Source organism: Meriones unguiculatus, chromosome 11 (genome assembly GCF_030254825.1).
Source record: "Meriones unguiculatus strain TT.TT164.6M chromosome 11, Bangor_MerUng_6.1, whole genome shotgun sequence".
NCBI classification, from domain to species: domain Eukaryota; kingdom Metazoa; phylum Chordata; class Mammalia; order Rodentia; family Muridae; genus Meriones; species Meriones unguiculatus.
Genome location: NC_083359.1, coordinates 22,923,005 through 22,947,144, shown reverse-complemented (window position 1 = coordinate 22,947,144; position 24,140 = coordinate 22,923,005). Strand labels below are relative to the sequence as shown.

The window sequence follows — 24,140 nt, the reverse complement described above, 5'->3', positions numbered from 1 at the left end:
ACTGTCTACTTTCTCCTTGATCACGTATGCCTCTCTCACACTGTGCTACCTTCTTCCTTTAGAATGAAATCCAGAACAGGGCATGGTACACTTTCTCTGTGACAAGCCTGATCCTAAACCTTGTGGGATGCATAATCTCTGTTGAAACTCCTCACCTCTGCCATCATGATATACTGTCAGATTTCAAAAGGTCACACATAAGAAGTCATGGCTGTATGTTAAGAAAATGTTACCATAGCACTAATCTTTGGATGTTACATCATTCTCATTTCATACTTAACATATTATGCAAACTTAATGTATCATAGGTGTTATTTTCTTCCATCCTTCCCAGTCATTTCAAAGCCAAAAAAAAAAAACCTTTATAAAGACAAACAGGCAAAAAAATAAAAATATTAAACCAAATCCAAAAAACTATGAGTGGTTTTATAACATAAATATTTCACAGACATTACTTGTCAATTTCTGGTTCAAAAGTTCTTCTTTCCGGTAATACCTACTGGTAGTAGCATTAGTTGTTTGTTATGGGAAAAATTAAGAAGAACTTAGAATGAGTTTTGCAAAAACCTATCATTGCATGGTATATACCTCCCACAAAACTTATTAATAAACCAGTGGAATGAATCTGCCCAAACTTCATAAAACCACTGTCCTATAAGATGGACAAACTGAGTCTCTACCTTCAAATTTCTGCTTCCTGCCGGGCCCTGTGGGTCCCATCCAGACCCTGATCCCTGAGTAATACACTTGAATCACTAAAATGTAGCACTTTGCAGAAGCTGACACCTCTCACCAAAGGGTGGTAGGGCCATGACAGTCTTCCTAACCACAGCAAGTTCTTAACATTATCCATGTGTCAGTTACTAAACACCTGTAGAATCCCTTGTACCAATAATCAAACCTGATTTTAATTTGCAGAACCCAGGGATCATGCCCAGAATATGCCCCCTCACCAGAACTTTTCCTCTGACAACCATCTGTTTCTTCCATTTCTAGCGTTTTCAGCTTCTACGTTTCAAAAAGCCCCCTTCTCCCTACACATGCCATTAACTTACCAATGCCTTTCAAATCCCAATATCTTCAAACATTACTTTTGTATTCATGCTGATACAAACCATTTTATCATACAAAAAAAAATCTCATAACAACTTTGTTCTAGATTTTATGAGAGATGTTATAGCCACCACTTCGTTCATAGTTTACTTACTCATTTATTTTAGTTCTTATTATATTTATTTTATTTTTAAAATTAAAATATAATTACATAAATTTATTCTTTTCTTTTCTTCCCTTAAAGCCCTTCCCTTCCCTCCAAATTTATGGTCTCTGGTCTCTCTCTCTCTCTCTTTTTTCAACTGTTATGCTACATATACATACAAATACACATTCTTAAGTATATAGAGAGAACTACATATGTGCTGAATCCACATATTACACACACACACATTTCTTCATATATTCATTAAAATGACTCTACAGAGTAAAGAGTAGTCTGGAATCAGGAATAACTTTCCATGACTAGCATGTAACCTTGAGAACACATGTTGTAACCATGGCACATATATATGTATACATATGTACTTATGTGTCTATATTTATATATTTCTAACAGCCCTGCAATTACTTATATAGTAATTATATATATATATATATAATTTTATATACTATATGTGCATACACACATTATAGAATATATATTTCAGGGCTGTCCATTTGGTATTGAATAACCAATTTCAAGGGTCTTCCCTGAGGACGACTCTGTCCTGCTCTCAGCATTCCTTAGTTGACTACAGTTTTATGTTTAGGGTTAGGGCCCTGTGGTTTATTAATTCTTATGTGTATGTGTGTGTGCACATGTGGAGGTCAGAGGCACGTGAGGACAACTTGCACAAGTCAGTTCTCTCCTTTCACCCCATGGGTTCCAAGCATCAAAGTCCAATGGTGAGGCTTAGTGGCAGATACCTCTACAGGATCAGTCATCTTGCTTGCCTGTTTCTTTTTACCAACACATCACAATATTATACCTTAGCATCACTTGTTCTAACATTCTGGCATCTTGGAAAATAGACTCTTTGCTATATCAGAGTTGGAACAATGAGCTTCACTCTTGCCCAGTGCTTTTTGTTATAACCGTCAAGTTTACTTGTAATGGAAGGATTACCAGAGAAAGGCCATGAGACAACACACAAAGGGGAGAGCCTTTCAAGGCAGCCAGAACCCTGTGAATTCCATGCTTTTCTCTGACTGCTTCTGACTGGAAGCCAGGAAAATGTCAGCCAAGTAAGCACTCTCAAGGCCTCAGATGAATCAGGACAAGTGAGGAGTCAGAAGAGGAGCAAGTGGGTGCCCTTTCTGCTTCTCTGTTTCCTACACTATTCCCCTTCCAACACGGTGACCCTCAAGATGACCTGCATGTGACCTAGGAGGACAAGGAACCCAGAGAAAGCTGTCTGGAGACTCAGATGTATTGGCATAAAGGGATCTGCAGACTCATCTGATGGCCAAGAGTGGGGAGTGATTGCTTGCAATCAACCTGCCCTCTGAATATAGGGAAGGCTACCTGTGAGGTATGGAAAAGATGCCAAACATCATATTTTGTGCTGGCATTTGGGGCACACAGATACTTTGATGGAGAAGAGCTACCACATTTCCAGTTCTCTTAAGCAGGCTCACAGAACACAGTGCAATCTTTTCTCGATGTCTTGGGGTCATTGGCATGAACATTATTCACTCCAGCATGTTCCCCAGTGACTACAGTGTGCAAGAGGCCATTTCGACACCAAATGGCTTCATCCTGCTGACATTTAAAATTATTGTATCTGTTTAAAAATATATTATTTATCCTTATATTGAAACGGAACAGGTAAATGTCAACTCTGCAACACTTACAGTGAAGAGCGGCAATTCAGATCTTTTCATCCCTGCAAGAGCTTTCAATATATCTTCAGGTTTTCTTGGGGATTTTGTATCCTGTCCACCAACAGGTCCTTCTATCTCCAGCATTATCAACTTTAGATATTATTCACTCACTTTCTCTAGTGGTATAGGTTCTACTTAGCTTTGAGTAAATCACTATTCTAAGTTTGTACTATGATTATGTATGTGTTGTTTACAGCTGAGCCGAGGAATATATCTTCATTTCTGTGACACTGTGAATGAAAATGACTCCCCTAGGCTTATGTATTTGAATATTTAATCTCGAGTTAGTAGAACTGTTTGGGAAGCATTAGGATGTCTGGTCTTGTTGGGTTATATACAGACATGGCCTTGATTGAAACTTGGCTGGAGGCTGGAAGAGAGTCACACAGACCAAAGAGGGGACCAGGCTCAGTGAGAGGGCAGCTTTTACTAATTTGCTGGAGTGACCCAATGGGGTCCCTCGTTTTACCTAAAGGACATCAGGTGCCGGATGGAAAATACAGGCAACCAGATGAAATCCAGAATCACAAGGCATGTTCCCTGTTCTAGACATGGATATCAGAGGGAAAGGGGACCGGGCATTTTCCTTATACTAGGCAAACTTTCAGTTAACCCTTCTGATTCTCCTACCTCATTCTTGATCTCAACTTCATTGGGCATCCCAGAGACTAGAGATGCTCTGGCTTGAACAACTTTCTAGAAAGTAAAGAAAATGTCCAGTCTTCTAATACGTGAAAAAGAAGAGCTTGCCTACCTGGGAGATCTGAAGACATAACTGGTCCTTTTTATCCAGTGCTCTTTTGGGTCTCTCTTCAGCATGCACAGTGAATTTCTCTCCTGTCTTCTCATCTGTTTGTATGTCTAGGACTTAAGTCATCCTGTTCTGCTCCCTGACTTCCAAATCCATAAATAATCCATCCAACCAAGGCTTGCCAGGGCTCTATACCATGCTATGCTCACATCTCTTTTGCTCTAACTAGAAGGCTATAGGATCAAGCTTTGACATATCTGCTACCTTTCATTACCTCCTTAACACATTTCAAAACTGTGCTGATTCTTTTTGTGTTACTCTCTTCTCAATGTTTTTTTTTTTGTTTGTTTGTTTTGTTTTTTTGTTTTGCAAAAAAAGCAAAAATGAGTTCTCAGAGCTGCCATTTTGTGTTTATAGAGTCACCTTATACCATGGCCATCTTAGGAAGAAAGTCAGTCAAAATTGTGTGCAATTAAACAGCAAGCAGTTGCTAGTCTACATGCCAAGAGCTGATTTTAGATATTCTATGTATATTAATGAGATGCCTGGCTTATGTCAGATCCTGTACCAGGCTCGGGAAAGCAGGAGACATGAATAACCTTTATCCTTAAGAAGTTCCCCTTTTTGTTTTAGACGCATCAGGCAAGAGTAGAGGTCTGATCTCTGAAATTAGAAATAAATTGGGACTTTGTACCGATGTTCATTTAGGTGTCATCCACCCAAAGAGCATCAGACCCGTCCGATACCTTTTTCTCAGAGGCGGGACCTGGGGCATCAACCCGCATGCAACCAGACATGCTCTTCTCTGGGTCCAAAGCGGCTGACCCTGAGTGCAGTGCTTAGCCTTGCATCCTGAGCGTAACATTAGAGAGCTGTGGAATGCTATGCCTTAAAGATGGAGCTGGTTTCCGCCTTCCACCTTCCCAATGGTGAGTGCTCTCTGTCACGAACAATTCCACATTTGGCTAAGGCTGAGGATCTGGCTTGCTTCCATGTATGTGGACCTATCTGCATTGCCCATGTGGCACGCCTGGGTTGGCTACCCAGAGGCTATTTAAGCTGTGGGCTGGCTTTCCCCAGGGTCCGAGGATTGTTTAAGGTTCCTGAATAAACTGCATTGAAAAAAAAAAAAAGAAGTTCCCAGCCCAGGAGGAAACCTAGTGAATGCCAAATTACTATAATAACAATGTGGTATCAGTTCAGTGGAGACTTGTGCTCTTTTGGTAGGAGATACGCAGGTTTTAATATTTGCGCTGAATCAAACCCAGATCACCACAGTCTGTTTTGACAGGATGTAGTAGCCTGCTGCTCCTTATCTGGATAATCCTGCACTGTAGTATATTTTCCCTGCCCGGTGAGGAGCTAGCAATCTGTTCTGGAAATCATAACAGGGAAAATACAAGATAGCACATAAACAACTGCCACACTTCGGGAGGGCTCTGAACTGTATGCAGGAAGTTCAGAGGAAAAGAACCGGCTGTTGTTATCCTGGGGAGAGTCCTCCCAAGGAGAGCCAGGCCGGCTTTCTGATTCTTCCTCCTCACACAAAGGCAAGAAGAATCACAACTGTTTCTGTCTAATGTGTGTGTGTGTGTGTGTCACAGGATGCTGGCTTTATGGAACAAAGGTGGAGTGTTATCTTCAGAGTGGGACAGACTTGAACGTTAATCACATCTCCGTTTCTCCAATAACTGTATAACTTTGGGTCAGTCACTTCTCTTTGGATCTCAGCTTCTGCATCTAAGAAATGAGGTTCAAGTCTACACAATATAGTGAAAAAATAAGTATATACTGTGTGCACTGGGACAGTATAAAAACATCCTGGCACAGTAAACAAGGAAGCAGAAACTCTACCTTAGAGGAATTCCTTAGTGCACTGGTTCTCCACTCTCCCAATGATACAAACCTTTAATGCCATTCCTTACGTTGTGGTGACCCCCAGCCATAATATTATTTAGTTGCTACTTCACAACTGTAATTTTGCTACTGTTATGAATCATAATATAAATATCTTACACGAAGGATATCTGATACATGACCCTCAAGGAGGTCACGGCCCACAGGTTGAGAACCACTGCCTTAGAAACTGCTGATTTTAACACAGAAACAAGAAATGTACAGACTGGGTCTGCAGCGATATTCACACCAGAAAGGATTTCTTCAAAACACCATCAGAATCCAGAACACCTTCACAATGGGAGCATGTCAAAGGGATATGGGGCTAATGAAAAGCACTCCCAAATTCAAACAACAAAAGAAAATAAAGTCTTACTGGATTATAATCCAAAATATACAACAAATGTGTACAAATAGCTAAGTAAATTGTAAAGAGTTATGAAATGTCCTGTGTAGAAGAATTTCAGATAATTTACATAAATAAAGCTCTCAATGCCTTAATATGGACTGAGCATAATACCTTCCTTTGAAAGTGAACAAGATAGAAGGGAGGTAAAAAGATCTTCTCAGGGCTAAGGATAAACAGATAACAGTGTATCAGCCAGGTGACCAAGGTGGACAATAGCAACAGAGACAAATCATGTTAACAGTAGGAGTCACTGACATATTGTTAAGAGAACAGTACTTAAGCTCAGCAGTAGTCCTTTCATTCAAACCCATAACTCCCTGTACTCAGGAGGCAAATCTCAGTTAAAGTCCATTTCATATAATGTCTAACTGGTACTTCTCATTACTCTCAAGGTCATCAAAACAAAATAAAACAAAATGCCAGAGAAACTGTCAACAGTCCATAAGAGATTAGGGATATATAGGGACCAGATGTGTTAGGGTGTTCTTCATGGGATCCTGAATCAGAAAGAGGGACAGTAGACAAAAAAATTAACTAATCAGAATTAAGGAGGGGCCTTAATTAACAATAACATATCATCATTGGTTTGTTAATTGTGTCAAGGTTTTCTTACTGATATCAGCTGTTAGTAAAATAGTATGGATGTCGGGTAGATGGAACATTGAACAATATTCAGGGATTTTTGGCAAATGAAGTTAAAAGAAAGTGGGCCTTTTGCTATATCATCTTAGGCTGGCAAATTTTAGCTCTAGGATTTTAGAAAGGGTCCATGCAGAGGCATCTGTCCCTGTGTAGTTGAGCAGGGTGCTTATGCCAGAGACAAATGATTCCAATCTTTGCTTCAGCATATTGGAAAATTTCCTTTTGCCCAACTTTTTCATAGTATTTTACCAAAAAAAAAATTGTTGTTGGGGATTCTTATAGTTGGTTCCTCATCTAAACTCCTTAAAGCATGATTATTCTTCCCTGATCAGCTGACAGAAATCTGGGAGGTCAGAAATTACTGGGTCCTTTGCAGTAGCAATCATACAAAATACAGTGTCATAATTAACACTGAAACAATACAAAATCTTGATATGCTCTAGAAAAGGGTACAGCTGCAACCTGGATTTGTCATTAGTTCTCTTCTAAGTGATTGTCTGCAAGTTTTTCTTCAGTACACATGAAATGTTTGTAACATCGTCATAATTATTCAGCAGATACTTTATGTAGATACCACTTAAGAAGCAAGTGTTGAAAAATAATAACTAGAGTATGCTTTTCAGTTTTGCCTGGGGTGTTTTTTATGACTATTCTTAGATGGATTTCTGTTGTTTTACAGTATCTTTCCAGTATTGAATAATGAAGCTATCCTGTGAATCATTTGCTCAAAATAAGCCAGGAAACAGTCCAGTTATTCCAGCATCGCTTTCTAGTCCAGCTCCTCTGCCATGTGCCCAAATTTGGGAGCAACTTAGTTTCTATCAACACTTGCTCGTGACAAACTGTTTTGTTTCAAGGATTCTTTCCAGGCATCATGGTCACATGTCAATGTTACAAGGGGACAGCCAGTTCTTCTGGTACCCAGTACATTCCTGGCGTCTGCTAGGCTTTTCAATAAATATTTGCTGAATATCTGAATGTGCAAATCAAATTGAGAGTCAACAGAGAGCGATTGTTGTCAATAAATGAAGCGATTAACTGACTTTTGATAGGGACTGCCCTGACAGTGACTGCCTGGATTTTAAAGGCACGACATTACACCCTGAGCAATTGAAGATGGGTACGAGAGTGATGGCGAGGTGGTAGTATTATAGTCATTTAATCAAGAAATACTTGTCTACCGCCAAATTCAGCGCAAGGTACTGTAGGGCTACGGATGATGTTTGAGCTGTCTAGCCTCTAGGTAACAGGAAGTCACAGCACAAATCTTTACCCCCGAGTCTTGATAAGATGAAGATTAAAGAGAGTCTGGAACATCCTCTGGATAGGTAGCACCTGTGCAGCGTCTGGTGTCAAATGACCATCTTTCACCTGTTCTGGGTCAATCTATTCTACTAATGTTCTTGCAGTACCTTTGAAGCACAAAGTTCTGTGCCAAATGCTAAGCAGGTGGCCTTTGACCTTCTGGAGCTCACAAGTCTACCAGGGGAGGTGAGTACTAAACTTAGACCTCCATAAATAATAATGCATTTGCAACTGTAGTGTGTGCAATGAATGGTGGATGGTGCACGCAGAAGAGACATTGCATTGAGGGCATACCCAGAGACCAAGCCTGACTCAGGCTTTTAGGGGAAAGCCTTTCCTCCATTATTTTTATTGGTATATAATCAGACATAGTACAGTGTGTGTTTCATATAGACTATTTATTTCCAGTATCTCTTATGCTCTAACTATACTCTACTCTTTCCTTTTAGTTTCCTTTCTCTTCCCTGTCCCCCTTTGCTAGTTTCCCTTTTACTCTAATTTCTGATTTGATATTATACATGTATAAATGATTTTACAAAACTATAAAACATTGTAAGTTCTACAAATGAAAGGAAATATTATACTTTTGGGTATTAAGACTTATTTATGTAGCATGATGATCTCTGGTTGCACTTATTTTCCAGAAAATAACATAAGTTTATTTTTCTTTATGGAAGAATTGTGAAATATGCTACATTTTGTTTATCCATTCAGTTTTGATGGATATCTACCTAGGGTGATCCTATATCCTGTGAACAATGTAGTAATGACTGAACAGGTGTGCAATTACCTCTGTGGTATGTATGAGTCCTTGAGCTATATACCAAGAAGTGGTATAGGGACATCATTGGAACCACAGGTTTTTTTCCCCCCTTTGGGAGTTTATATACTCTTTTATTTACCTGTTTTTAGTTTTTAAGATTAGCACACAAGGTACATGGAATTTTCAAACAAAATGTTTTAGTAGGTTCTGCTAACCCTCTCTCATCTTTCCCACCCCCTTGGCCCCCAAAGAAACGGTGATCAGTCATTATAATGATTTTCATAGTAGCTGCACCAATTTACATTCCTGCTAGTCATATATAAGGGCTTCCTTTATCCCACATCCATGTCAGTATTTGTTATTTGCTTGCTTAATAATTGAGGTGATAAGGGATCAATGTAGTTTTAATCTGCATTTCTTTGATTGTTATAGATGTTGAACCTTTTTTCTTTTAAATGTTTATTGGCCATGTGTTCTTCATCTTTTTTAGAATGGTCATTCATTTCATTAACTCAATTATTGACGACACTGTTTGCTACTTTGGTGGTATGTTAGTTACTTTTATATTGCTGTAATGAAATTCTATTGCTGAAGGAACTTATTAAAAATTGCTTAATTGGGCTTATCAGCTCAGAGAGTTAGAGTCCATGGTAATGGAGCAAAAGAACTGCTGAGAGCTCATGTCTTGATGGATAAGCAGGTGGCAGACAGGCACATTGGAAATGCTGTGCATCTTTTGAAACCCCAAGGCTGGCTCCCAGTGACAACTCTTCTCCAAAAAAGACTATACCTACCAAGCCTTCCCAAATAGTTCTACCAACTGGAAACAAGTATTTAAGTATATGAGACTATGGGGGCCATTCTCATTCAAATCAGCAGAAGTGGTTTTTTTTTTTTTTTTTTTTTTTTTTTAGTTCTTTATATATTCTATATATTAATCTTTTGTCAGATTGTATAGCTAGTAAAAATTTTTATCCCATTCTGTAGGGTGCCTCTTCACTTGATTTGTTTCCTGCATTATACAGAGCAGATATTTTGAACTCTTGGAATTATTTCCTGAGTTACTGGAGTCCTTTTTGGAAAGTCCCTACGCCAGTATTTTGGGGTGTCTTTTCTCTACTTTACTTTAAGTTTTAAAGTTTCAGTTCTTACAGTAAGGCTTGGTCAATTTTGAGTTTTGTTTTTTTTTTTTTTTTTGTATGGGATGAGAGATAAGGCTCTCGCTTCATGCTTCTATGTAGAGCTACCCAGCTTTCTCAGTACAACTTGTTGAAGACACTGTCTTTTCTCCATTGTGTATCTTTGGTATCTTTCTGAAAAACCAAGGAGCTTTAGCTCTGTGGAGATATTTATGCATTTTTCCATTTTATCCCAATTATCTGTGTGTCAAATTTTGTGCCAGTAACATCATATATTTTTGTAACTATGGCTTTGTAGTATGAGTTGAAATCAGAATTTCTTGATTCTCCAAACAATATTTCGTGTTCCCTGTGAATTTTGGGATTTCTTTTCATATTTATGTAAAGAGTGCCATTGGAATTTTGATGAGGATTGCATTGAATCACTTTTGTCAATACAGCCATCTTCACTATAGTAATCTTTCTAATCAATGAATATGAAAGGATATTCCATCTTCTAATGTCTTGAATTTCTCAGTTGTTTTTCTTTTCTTGGTTTCTGTTTAAAGCATGTTCATTATTGAAATATAACAAACGAGCTGAATTTTGTATGCTGATTTTATATTCTGCTACTTTTCTAATGGATGTTTACCTGTTTTTAGGGTTTTCTGGTGGAGGCTTTAGCATCTCATATAAACAGGATCATGTTAACTGCAAAGAGGGTTAATCTGACTTCTTTGTAGAAAGGACCTTTCTGAAGAAGAGAATTTCTGGCTGTGATTTAAGGGATGAGCACGCACTGGTTAGCTAAACCAGAGGGGAAGAAACTTTCAGTGTATCTGTATTGATCCAAAAGTATGAAGGGGCTTTATATATATCAGAGTCAAAGAGAAATGCCATCATGGTAGAAGCTCACGATTGAGAGAGACGTGACAGTGTGTTAACATTACCCACACTGCCTATGATGAACAAGAATATTTAATTTTGATGTAAGAAAACTCATTTGTTGCTCTTTATGGTTGGTGCCTTGGGAATTAGTTAAGAAAGTCCTTCCTACCCTTGATGTTTTCTTCACTTAACAATTCAGCTTTATTATTCATATCGTCTTTATTCTCCCTAGAGTTCACTTTCACATGTAGTTAAGTAGGAATACAAATGGAAATCCTTTCTCTCAACACTGTCAACCAAGTCATTGGCATTTCTCCCAGTAATATGCCACACAACTTCGATCAGTTGTTAATTCCCAAATATACGCCAGTGTCATAGCCCTCTTCTTTGTTTCTCTGCCTGCTTCACTGTTCTTGCATCAACATGACCTTGCCTTTATTTCTGTGGTTTTGAGAAGTGTCTGAAAATCTGGTGGGACTATCAAAGTGCTTTTCTCTTACATAGGACATTTGAAAAGTTTTATAATTTTTCAAAACAATGAGAAATACCTGAAGCAGGAAAGCGATTAGGACCTAACCTTATTTTCATGTAAGCATTGTGTTAGTTGTGTGTTACCAACAATATACATCACAGTTGGCCACTTATGAAGGGAAAATGGTGTGCTTAGCTCACAATTAGATAGCTCACATTCATGATATAGCAGCCATATTGGTTTGGGGCACTGAAGAAATGATACAGCATGGTAGGAACTAGTGGAAAGAGTGAGCTTTGCATCTCAAACCAAAGAAGAAAAAAGATGTGAGTCCCCATAATTCCCCATTAAGAGCATGTCCCTGAGAGATACAACAACCCATCCATAGGCTCCCTATGGACAAAGACTTTACATAGACCTTTAGGGGACACCATATTCAAGATTCACAATGTGGTCACTCTAATCAGTGGGTGCCAACCTGATATTGAAAGCCAGGATGGAGACAATTTAGCACCTCGGGTGAGAAATGATGGTAGCTTGACCTGGAACAGCGTTAGAGGAAGACAAACTTTGGAGTCAGTGGAGACTGGCTTGGGTGTGGGCTTGGGAAAGGGGGGTAAGGCAAGGGCAACTCCTGTATTGTGGACAACTGGAAATAAAGTACCTATTGACTGATCTACAGGCCAACAGGTAGGGAGAGAACATAGCATGAGAATGCATACCATGAGATTGGGTCTTGCTTGGGAAATGTGAAGGGTGAGACAAACAGGGGTCTAGTGTATTGGTCTGGACTGACATGTCTCTTGTTCCTGTGCCACATGTTCCAAGTTCCAGTGTAGAGTCAAGCTGGATGCTAAAACCTCCTATATAGGTAAACTCATAATTATATTGCCTCTGATGTCATTTTTCACACAAAGTGTATATTACCATGTCAGTTGCTCCCTGGTAGCTTAAATTTTCCTTTCTGTTCTTTCTCGGTACCTTCAGTAGGGATCTAGGGGATAGATATACTATAATGTGGTAGTTGAGGATAATGTCTCAGTCAAAATTCTCATAGTTTGAAGGTTATGAACAATTCAAAGAATCCTCATAGGAAGTGAAAAACTGTGTGTGTGTCTGTGTCTGTGTGTATGTAAGGGCTGATCTCAAATTATACGTACAGATCTCTGATAATCAAATCAGAGACAGATGTAAAATTATAAATTGATACTAAACATGTTCCTGAACTAAAGCCAAGTCCATAAGAGAAAAAAAACATTGCTGTCTTTTTCTTCTTTGGTCATAGTGTCAGATAGAAAAGTAAATTGGAGCACCATGGGAAAGAATAATTTCCTCAGTCTCTTCCCTCTCCTACCCCAAATCCCGAAACCAGAGAGACAACACAAGTGAGAGCTGGTTACCAGACTCTATTCTGCACAAGTGAGACTGGAGCAGGGATACCCATAAAGCCATGTGATTTGGCCTTCTGTGGTAACGGAAGCCAATGATGGAGTTCATCAGTCACTAGTTAATACAGTCAGTGTCAGGGACTGATGGTAGAACATGAAGACAGAGCTAGAACTAAGTGCTGCATTTGGAAAGACCAGAGTAACATTTGTGTGACAACTTAGATCCTGGTGAGATCAAGCAATGACCAAGGCGGTACTTGGCAATGTTTAATGTACAAGTCAACCCATTCCCAGGTGACACTTCTGTCCTCACAGAACATAAAATCATACCTTGACTAACTGCCTAAAACCTTTTTTGTGATCCTTTCCAGCATTCTTCATGGAGCTCTGACTAGCCATTCTTATAAAATAAAATAAAAAAGTATATGCTTTAAAAGCAAGAAAACCTATGAAATTCAACATACTCCCCCTACAACCTTCCTCCTCAGTTTGTGTGAGTATTTCATCTTAGACGGTTTTCATAAAAAAAAATTTGTTCTCCTTTGGATAATCCACATCTCTAGTGTTGATTTGCTTATAGATTTACATATACAAGTTATTGCTTACGTATCTCTGACATTACCACATTGAAATAACAAGAAGGTGGGGTCTAATCTCAGCATGTAACAGGCCAAAGCAGGAAAATCACAGAGTTAAAGGCTAACTTGAACTATGTAGCTAGTTCCAGACCAGGTTGGTCTATTTAACAAGACCCTGACTTACAAGAAACAAACAACAAAACCATAAAAGGTTAAGCCAGAATCTCTGGCAAGATAAGGTCTCTGCTACATATGATGGATGGTTTAATGTTCCCAGTCCCGTGCCACTGCCATTTGATGAGGACACTGAGGCCAGATGTCAGGCATGGCTTGGGAAGGTTCCCATGTTGGTAAACTGCCAAGAGGGGACTCGGGCACTCAGGGACTCGGGCACTCAGGAAGAAAGAACTGGCTCCTCTCTCCTGCTGTGTAGCACACACTCTAAGCTGTAAATGCATGAGCTGTAATGTTGATTCTACAACTGCTTAGCACAGCTATGGAAATCTTTGTGTAGAGGGTGAAACAGACTTGACCAGGGTTCTGAGAAAGGCCACAAGCAGAGAGAGACTGCATATAAAGAAACCAAATTGATTCCAATATTAAAACATTAAGCCCCATCACAGACAGGCAGACAGGCAGACTGCTTTCTTTCTTTCTTTCTTTCTTTCTTTCTTTCTTTCTTTCTTTCTTTCTTTCTTTCTTTCTTTCTCTCTCTCTCTCTCTCTTTCTTTCTATCTTTCTATCTTTCTTTCTTTCTTTCTCTCTCTCTCTCTCTCTCTCTCTCTCTCTCTCTGTTCCTTTCTTTCTCTCTTTTTCTTTTCTGACTTCTGAAACCAACACAGATAAAAATTGTTCCACTGCTATTCTTCAGAGCAGAAATGCCAAAGGGCAAAATTCTCTGGCTTTCGGCCACATTTGTAAACAAGGCTTTTCCTTGGATGGTGTCCTTGGCCTTGTGTAGTCTGAAAGCACCCCAAGTCTTAGAGTCTTAGAGCATACATCTGGGCATTGTGACTGCCCCACATGTTCTTGAGCTCTGCACATCTCCCCCCCTCCACTGGTGAAGGCCTGTTGCCATAGCTCGTGACCTTTTGCGGAACAATGTGAGATATTCCAGGAGGTGAAAGATGGATCGTAGGAGTTTGTGCTGAGACAATGTTAGCCTTTAAGAGAAGAATGAGCTTTAGATAAAATTACTAACTTGGAAGTACATTCAGCACACACATATGCTCCAAATAATATGCAGAATAGCATTAGGTAACAGAAGTCCTCCAGTGTTGAAAGAAATCAATGAAACAGTATATATAAAGAATTAGGCATCAGGTTCACGAACCCTGCCCCTTAAGGGTATTTTTTGTAAAAGGTATGTGTCATTGATGTTGAGCTGATAAGTTTTTCTTGACCCCATTAAAGCAACCGAAAGGTTATGGTGTGACCTGTTCTGCACATAGTGATTACAAACCTCCTTTGAAAGAGACGGCCTGGGACAACACCCCTGCCCCCACTCCACAGCTGTATAAATGCAGTGACTGGGTAGCTATGCTTCTGTTTCCTTCCCTCTCAGAAAACAGCACATACTTCACAGATTGCTGCAGGAACGAAGACAACAAATCCCAAACAGACAACACTGTGCCTAGCAAACAGTGAGGGCAGTCTATGGTAATGTTAAAGAATAGGAGGAATACCCTGCAGGTATGGAAATGCATTGTACTCATGTGTAAAACTCTCAAACACATTTAAAATAAATATACACACGGATACACACTCACATGCAATCAAGGAAGACATACACGTACGTATGCATACAATTGCGCTTTCACAGGCACTTGTGTCCCCATTCAGGTGAACATACATGTTCACACATGCATATCTCACATACAAAAAAAAAATCATGGAAAATATAAAAATTAAGAAATGGCAAAAGAGAAATCGTGAGCAAATACTGAGAGAAAAGTATGAGGTCAGTCATGGATAAGGTGGCTAGAAAGCAGAAAGTGACCTGTCAGTAGCAGAGAAACAGAAAGGCACTGTGTGCGTGGCAGAAACTGCACCTGGCAGAAATCTGATCATACCGATGAAGACTGAATATAAATTCATCAGTGTGACTTAAACATATGGTAACTGGCAATTATTGGAAGCATGGAGCAAATTCAGCCACAGTTATGTAAGATTTCCACAAAAAACTTCTGTTAGAAAAAATCATAGGCCCCCATGGACCAAATAATAGCATGGAGATGGGAGATCAGAACACCAACAGGTAGCTAGTTAGAACAGATACAGAAAACTCTGAACCCTCTGAAACAATGGTCTACGTTGTTCTCACACACACTAAAACGTTTGCAAACACTAACAATGTGTTGTTTCACAAAAGGAACTTTAAACTGAGTGTTAACGCCAAATATATTTTTAAGTTGTGGTGTCATTAAAATGTAAGATAATTTAAAGAGGAATGCATTCTGGGTGCAGAAGTAGCTGTCTCCTCTACACTGATTGGCTGGCTTCCTCTCGTGCCCTCTGAAATCTATTGTTCTCAGGAAAGTCAGGTAAGTCTTTGCAATTCAACATAGATTATGTCACTGCCACAGGAACCAGTCCTCCCAAAGCTTTTGAAGTCTATATTCAAGCTCTGTCTTGTCAGGCATGACATGAATGACCCAGTTCCTCCTTGATCTTCTCAGTTTTTATTCTCTACAAGATTCCTGCCATCCCTTTCTTACTTCCTCCCTCAGCCCCTCCTCCTTTACTTCCTTTTCTTCTTTCTCCCTCCTTTGCTTTATCACATTCTTGTTCCCCCTTTTCTCTTCTTTCCTTCCTTCTCCTTTCCCTGCCCCTCTTCTCTCTTTCCTCCCTCTCCTTCTCTTCTTCCTCATCTGCTTCTTCCATAACATTTCCCCCTAACTTCCTTTCACTTCCAAACTCCCTTCTCTTCTTATTTCCCTTAATTCTCTCACTTCCTCCTCTGAGATGAGGTCTCATTAAGGAGCCCAGACTGCCCTACAACTTCCAATCCCTCTGCCTCATCCTCCTGAGTGGGAGGATGTCAAGGCTGTGCTATCGGGCCTCCTTCCCTGGTGCTTCTTCCCTGGGAGCAATGTGCTGCTCTCCATTCTTCAACCAATCTCCAGGGATTGCCACTTTTGGTCCCTGTGGTTGGAAGGACCCTCCCCTTGCCCTGCCTCAGTCACCTGTCCTGCTCCTCTTTATCCTCAATCACAGCTGACACTCCCTTTTTCTGATCCTCTTATTCTGTCTTTCTCTATATATCGTTCAGTGTAACTTATCGTTCACTGATTTAGTTGATTATCTGCGCTTACTTGTCTTTCCTTAACATAGTAAAAACCCTAAAGGCATGGAGTCTATCAACTCATTGCAGGCTGCATTCAAGGTTTAAACACTGTCTCACTCAGATCAGGCACAAAAAATGTTTTTCAGAGAAGCAATGACTGAAGGCTAATACAAGCTCCCCAATTGCCATGACACTTTTCACTGTAGTTCTGCAAAGAAGGAGGGTCCTACGTCCACATGATTCTAAGGGCAGGCCTGGAATATTAGGTTCGGAGACCCGACTTACACCTTGGAGAAGGATATAGACAAAGGTGAACAAACAGGGCAGTTAGGAGAGCATGGCCCAGGTGTCTGCAGAATATGGGTTTGTGACATTTCACTACCGTGATGAGAGTGGTGACAGGATCCTGCCGGTGTGGTTTCCTCCGTAGCCATGCAGGGCTCAATGGACTGTGAAATGCCGTAGCACCTGTGGTTCCCTGTCACACTCCTCTTAGCCCTGCACCATGTGTCTGTGATGCACTGACTCAGATGATTTGTATGCAGGATTCTACTGAATAACCTTGCACTTTTGGCATGCCTCAGGAGTTCGGATCTGGTCCTTGTGGGCCCACTATGCAAGCCGCTTTGTCCCATCCAGACTGTGTTAACTTGCAGCCAATGATTTGCTTTCCTCAGCCTGCTGGGAGTACCCTGAGAGGCCTTGCACTGGCAGTCAGTCAGTTACAGGTATTTTTTTTTACCCTTTTTGTTTTTGGAAACAGGATTGTTTTGTGTAATATCCCTGGCTGCCCTGGATGTGGTTTGTAGACCAGGCTGGCCTCAATCTACCTGTCTCTGCCTCCAAAGTGCTGGGATTAAAGACATGTGCCATCATGCCTGGCTATTTTTAAAAAAAAAAAACATTTATTTATTTATTTATTATTTACATGAATGCTCCATCTGTATGTATACATGAAAGTTAGTAGAGGGCATCATACCCCATTACAGATGATTATCAGCTACCATGTGGTTGCTGGGAATTGAACTCAGAACCTCTGGAAGAGCAGCCAGTGCTCTTAACCACTGAGCCATCTCTCCAGCTCTCCAGTGGTCAAATATGTTGTAGTCAGAGCCTGTACTTCTGGCCTTTATGTCAATGTATATTCACTTTGCAGTGTTCTTCATGGTTAGGCTACTTTGTGGTTATAATGTGGACTCTTTCTTCAGACTGAATCTGAATCCTAGCCCTACCTCTCAGCTGTTCTATGTGAATCTCCATACATTGCTTAACCCACCTTAAAGACATAAAACGAGGACCCACCTTTTAGGGCTTTGGGAGAATTACTCTCTGCATGAAAACAACATTAATAACTCTGCCTAGCAGAGGCTACACTTTTAGTATTGTCATCCATGGTGACTGCCATGACTGCCATGACTGCCAGTGATGGTGATGGCGATCCATGTCACCACCTACCATGACTTCTGACTGATTATAATCACTAAGTGGCTTGGTTTATAAAGTCTTTCCCCCTAAACATTTTATTTTTATTCATGCGTGCATGCATGTATGTGTGTTTGTTGATGTGTCTGTGTGTTCATGCAGGTACCCGTGAAGGTGAGAAAATGGCATCGGATCTTCCAGAGATGGACTTAGAGTTGGTTGTGAGCACCCTGAAGTGAGTGCTAGGAATTGAAATTGGGTCCTCCAGAACTATCAAGCCATCTCTGCAGTTCTCAGGAGAATACTGAGTAGGGCTTTTACTATATTCTGACATGTTGTATACCACATGCTGATCAAATCACATAAGTATTCATATTTCACACTGTGGATTTTTCTTTGTGATGTATATTCAAATCACTAGACTTTACACAAAGCAGATGCCCTTCTTACTGTGGGTAAACTTCACTGAATCACCTGGAAAGAACAAAGAGTTACCTCCCTAGAAGAAGAAGGAGTTGTAGTACCAGATGCCCTTTGGACTTATGTCAAGACTGATACTTCCTGTCATCGGGCTGATGAGCTTTGAACTTAGTAGACTTGCTTTTCTGAGGCCACCAGTCTAGAAACCCCCATGTGTATTTAGGTCTTAGAAGTTTCGTAATCACGTAAGCCAAATACTTAAAATTTATGTTTGTCAGTGTAACCGTATGTATTTCAGTCTCCCATTTCCTAGCTATCTATTTCAGTCTGTTGAGTTTGTGTTTTTGGTGAGCCTTTATAATACAGACAGAATACTATATAATACTGTACAATACTAAACAGAACACTGTTTAGTTGGTGTTGCTGAAAATTATTCCATTTGAGAAAAGATGTAAAGAATAAAATTGTCATCCAAGGAAAGCAAGGGCTAGCTTGGATAGGAGAGCCATCTTTTTTTTTTCTTTATTAATTCCACCTATTCACTTTGTGTCCCCCTGTGGTTCCTTCCCTCCTCCCATCCCAATCCCTCCCTTCCTCCACCCTCTACATGCATGCCCCTCCCCAAGTCCACTGATAGGGAAGGTCTTCTTTTCCTTCCTCCTGATCCTAGTGAATTAGGTCTCATCAGAAGTGGTCTTCTTCTGTGGCCTGGTAATGTTGCTTTTCCCTCAGGGGGAGGTAATTAAACAGCAGGCCAATCAGTTCATGTCAGACACAGTCCAATGGAACCCACTTGGATACTGAACTGCCATGGGCTACATCTGTGCAGGGGTCTTAGGTTATCTCCATGCATAGTTGGAATATCAGACTCAGGAAAGACCCCTGTGTTCAGAATTTTTGGTTCTGTTGCTCTCCTTGTGGAGTTCCTGTCCTCTCCAGATCTTACTGCTTCCCACTTCTTTCCTAAGATTCCCTGCACTCTGCCCAAAGGTTGCCCATAAGCCAGAAGCTGGAAACAACCCAGATGCCCCTTAGTGGAAGAATGGATGCACAAATTGTGGTATATATACACAATGGCATATTACTCAGCAATAAAAAAACAAGGAAATAATGAAATTTGCAGGTAAATGGTGGGATCTGGAAAAAATCATCCTGAGTGAGCTATCCCAGAAGCAGAAAGATGCACACAGTATATACTCACTCATATAGACATATAATATAGGATAAACCTATTAAAATCTGTACACCTAAAGAAACTAATAAAGAGGGAGGACTCTTGCTAAAATGCTCAATTCCTATCCAGAAAGGCAAAGAGGCTGGACATCAGAAGAAGGAGAAAAGAGGGAACAAGTGAGGAGCCTGACACAGAGAACCTCTGAAAAGCTCTGCCCTGCAGACTATCAATGTAGATGCTGAGAGCCATCTTTATAAATCCATGGATACTGTGGAACAGAGAGGTCAGACTTATTCCGAGTGGTATTTTGGGTGAGTTTGAAAAGCTAGATAATTTTCAGCTGCACAGTAAATAAAGACAAATGAGAAGAAAACATTTCAAACAGCAACATTATTCAAATGGTGAAGGGAGGGGGAGAAGCACACATATATACACAGGAATAAAAGTAAATCTTCAGAGAAAAAGTCTTATGAAATTATAAACCATTAGTGATGATGATCAGTTAGTAGTCGTGGTAGGTGGTGACATGAATACTATAACCATCACCATCACTGGCAGTCATGACAGTCACCATGTCTAACATAACTAAAAGTGTACCCTCTGCTAGGCTTCTCATGTGACAGATTTTTTTTTTTGTTTTGTTTTTGTTTTTTCTGAAATGCTAAACTAGGGATGGACAAGGTAGGAGGTGCCATGGAGCATAGTGTTTCTTATAAAGGAATCATTTCCCTTTCAGACGCCTCTTACTGTCATTGATGAAATAAGTGATGCCTGTGATGTTTAATCTTTACTGTTATCTTGATTGGTTTTAAAATCAACTATGAGATATAGGATGATTTCCAGAAATGATTACTGAGAGGACAGACTCTCCCTCAGAGTGGACGCATCTTCCTGTAGCTGCCCAGACAGAACAAAGTCTAATAGCAAAGCTTTGCATGCACGCCTCTGCCTCTTGCTGATTCTGCTATCACTATTGCCATGTTTGCTGTCATTCAAACCGGACTCCTTTGCCCTTCTAAACATAGAATGAAGAACAGTGGTTCTCAAAGAACCATCCAGGCCTTTAGTTTACTCTGGGTATGGTGACATAGGGCAGAAGTCATCCCAGTAATAATGCTGGTGGGCCTTTGGATCACCATGTGAATTCAGATCTATCTCAGCCTGAGCATAGGGATCACTACTGGTTAATGTCCTTCACAGACAGGCATCTTGCACATCCTGTTAGACAGAAATTTTAATTCAGAACATGGCCATGCTGGCAAAGGCCTTCTAGGTCTGTGTGATCCCTTTGGATTGCTGGCATGCTAGGTAGTGGTGATACATGCCTTTAATCCCAGGAGACAGAGGCAAGCAGATCTCTTGAGTTTTAGGCAAGCCTGCTATATAGTAAGCTTCAGGTAAAGAAAAGCTCATGACCAGGTGTGGTGGTACACACCTTTAATCCAACACAATGAAAATAAAGTTAGCTTGTAGAAGGAAGCACCCATGTTTGAAATTGATGTCTTATTGAGTGACAATATGAAATCAAAGAAATAACTGACAGAATAGGATATATACCCAACTCTCACAAGAAGAGCAAGGAAAGGGAAGCTACTTAAGGGAGCTCGAGAATGAGAAGAGGAGGCAGTTTTACACAGAGAAGTTGAAGAGTGAACATTCTAGACACAGGTGAAGACAGAGATTGAAAAGGAACTAGAAAATTGGAACATAATTGCCTACATTAATATGAGGCCAAATGGAGCAATTCAGTTAGAAACTGAGAGAAGCCAGATTGAATCAGTCAGCTTGGAGAGGACTTTGAGCTAGACTGAGTTGAACCAGACAGACAGAACTCTGAAAGAGCTAGAAATGGTGAGCTTATTCAGAGTAAATTTCAGAGACTGAGATATTTTGGCCTAGATTAGATTGTATGGAGGCTAGAAGATTCTGGGAGTAGGCCTAGGCTAGCAGATGGAGGGAATAAGCTTAATACAATAATTAAATAAGGCAAATAAAAGTTATTTTTACATCCTGTAACACACAGCATTCATATTCTCAAAATTAAATGACATACCATCTAAAATCAGTAAAACAAAGCCACATGGGTAATATTCAGAAATGTGTGCATATTGGAGTCATCTTTCATTCAGTAGCTAAATATTAGTTTTCAAAAACTAAATGCAAATTTTATTTTAAAGCAAAACTTGAAGAAATAAGACTGTCTTCATACCACCTCCACATGAAAAAAAAAAAAAACCCAACAAAATGTGATTAAGTTTTCAATGCTTTGATTTATGTAATTTGTTCAAAAACCATGTGTCAGATTATAGTGATGGACAGGTCTATGATACAAGTTCAAAGAGAATAATCCAGAGCTGGTAAGGATTTTTTTCTTTTAATTATTAGAATTGAAATGACTTTCACTCATAATTAGTTTTATATATTCTTTGAAGAACTGTCAAGTCACAATTCTCCAAAGCTAATATTTGAACAAAGCTATTACTGTAGAAAGTAACATTTTTCACAAGACCTAAGTAGAACCCCCAAAGGAAGCTTTTGTACAAACAAAATGACTCACTTAGTTTAGAAAAAAATGAAACACCATGAGTAGGGAGGAAAAGGTACCAAGGGCAATATCCTACGCTTATGATTCTGTGAAAGGAGAGTTATAGAAGTCTCTGCCCTGGGATCTTCAAGACTGTCCCATTAGGTTATACAAGCTGGCTGCTGAATCACTGATAATTCAGGTTTGCACAGGCAAGGGAAGAAGGAGTACACGCTTCTGATTTGTTGTCTCTTTTTGATTATAAAATGATAGGACTTTTAAAACTCAGGCTAAGTCAATCAACATGCTCCAAGGCTTTTCAAAATGTGCTTGATTCATGAAGAGATGAATGAACAGAAGGGGTGACTGGATGACCACTCAGTCTCAAAAATAAGTAAAGCCAAACAAAAAGGAAAAGGAAAACTTGGAGGATGTTGTGCTAAGTGAAATAAGCCAGTCATAAAATGAAAGATACAGCACAATTCACCTATGTGAGACCTGAACACTCAAATTCATAAACAGAAAAGATGCTAGATGGGAGCAGTGGAAGAGGAGACACAGGAAGTCTTGCCAGTTCATCCAACCTATAGGCAGGGCAATATGACCTTGTCACAAAGTTCATGTTCTTGAAAACTGAGCATTGGAGGTTTTAAATGTCTCGTAATGTTTTGAGAAAGCTTGTGATTTGTGTTGGGCCCATATTCACATCTATCTTTGGCTGTATATAACCATAGGTAGCCTCAGTGTCAAAGGTTGGATAGGACACTCTGTGGGTTCAGAGTTTGTTTCCCAGGATAAAATGAGTTCTGAGGCTAGATGGTCACAACTGTGAATACATTTTAAAACAAGCAAACAAACAAACAAACAAAAATCCTTACAGACTCATAGTAACCTTGGAAGAATAAAAAGATTACTTGGACTTAATTTCATGTTCTCTGTTTTCTCAAATAAGTCAATTCATCAAATGCCCAACTTTCTGACCCTCACATAGGGCCAACTCCAACCACTGTTAACCACCAGTGTTACTGTCTCCATCCTTTGATATTAATTCCAGAGAGGAGAAAGACTCTGACACATCCCTCTGAATTAATCTCAAAATCTTGAGGCAGCAGATGTCATCTGCAGGGGAAGAATGGATAAATGTAAAGGGTGGACTCAGGCTGGCTCTTCATGCTCCCCCCATCCTCCCTGCTAGCAGGGCTGAGTCAGGACAGCTGGGTTTGACTCACCGCTCCACTGTGAAACTGGCATGAAACCTTGGGTTTTATTCCTTGTTCTTTCTGTGCCTTGGGTTCATCATCTTCAAAAACAAGCCAATGATCTTGCCTCCTTAGTGAGGTGGACGGATTCCTAGCACCATGCCTACTTCAGAGTGTCAACAATCATCTCTCACAGCTGCCTTCTTCCTGCTAATAGCTCTTCTAGTTAATTGGATGAACACTGTCTGTGACTATAATCCAAGAAACTGAAGGTGAGTGAACGCAAGAGCTTTGAACCTTCTTTCAGACTCTGATCCCTTCTTACCTCTCTCACCTGCTCTCGGGGACTCTCCAAAGGGCTAACATCCTTGGTAGCTGTACCCCAGCCTCTAACACATCCAAACCATGTTCTCTAAACCTAACTAATCAAATACCACCACCTCCACACCAATGCCGAGCTCTTCATCTTTTCTTAGGAGACTGAGGTAGGCAGTACCACATGTATTCTGTTGTCTCTCACTGCAGCCTGGCTGGTTGCTTCCTTTCATATAAAGAATCATCCTTTATTTTTATCTACCTGGGAGGGCAAAAAGCCATGTCAGGAAAAGTCCCCGGAGGAAATTTGGGTGGATTTCTTAAAGTTTCCAGAAGGGGAGAAGTGAGGGCCAGTGGTGGCTGGTGACCTCCAATGGTCCATGAAGCAATACAAGGTCCAAGAATTTCATCTCACTGAGGGAGGACCCCTACCTCTATAGCAGACAGGGCTGTAAGGAAAGGATGTCTTCCACATGGACGTTAACTCATCCCAGGACTGTTTTCTTGACAGTGTGTTACTCTTCGTGCAGCAAAGTCTAATTAGCACAGTCATTACTAAACCACAGCACCTAATAGAGATTGCAGTAGGTAGAGTTACAGAGTGCATGTCGTATGCTAGGGAACAGCTGCATGTACACTGGGCCATTTCAACCTAGCAACAGCGTCATTAG

General features: G+C 40.2%; 1 protein-coding gene across 2 annotated transcripts in view; it reads right to left on the bottom strand.

Annotated features, from left to right (window-relative positions):
• The window catches only part of Sgcd (sarcoglycan delta), a 935,702-nt gene that overhangs the window by 159,961 nt on the left and 751,601 nt on the right, over positions 1–24,140 (bottom strand). The window lies entirely within an intron of this gene.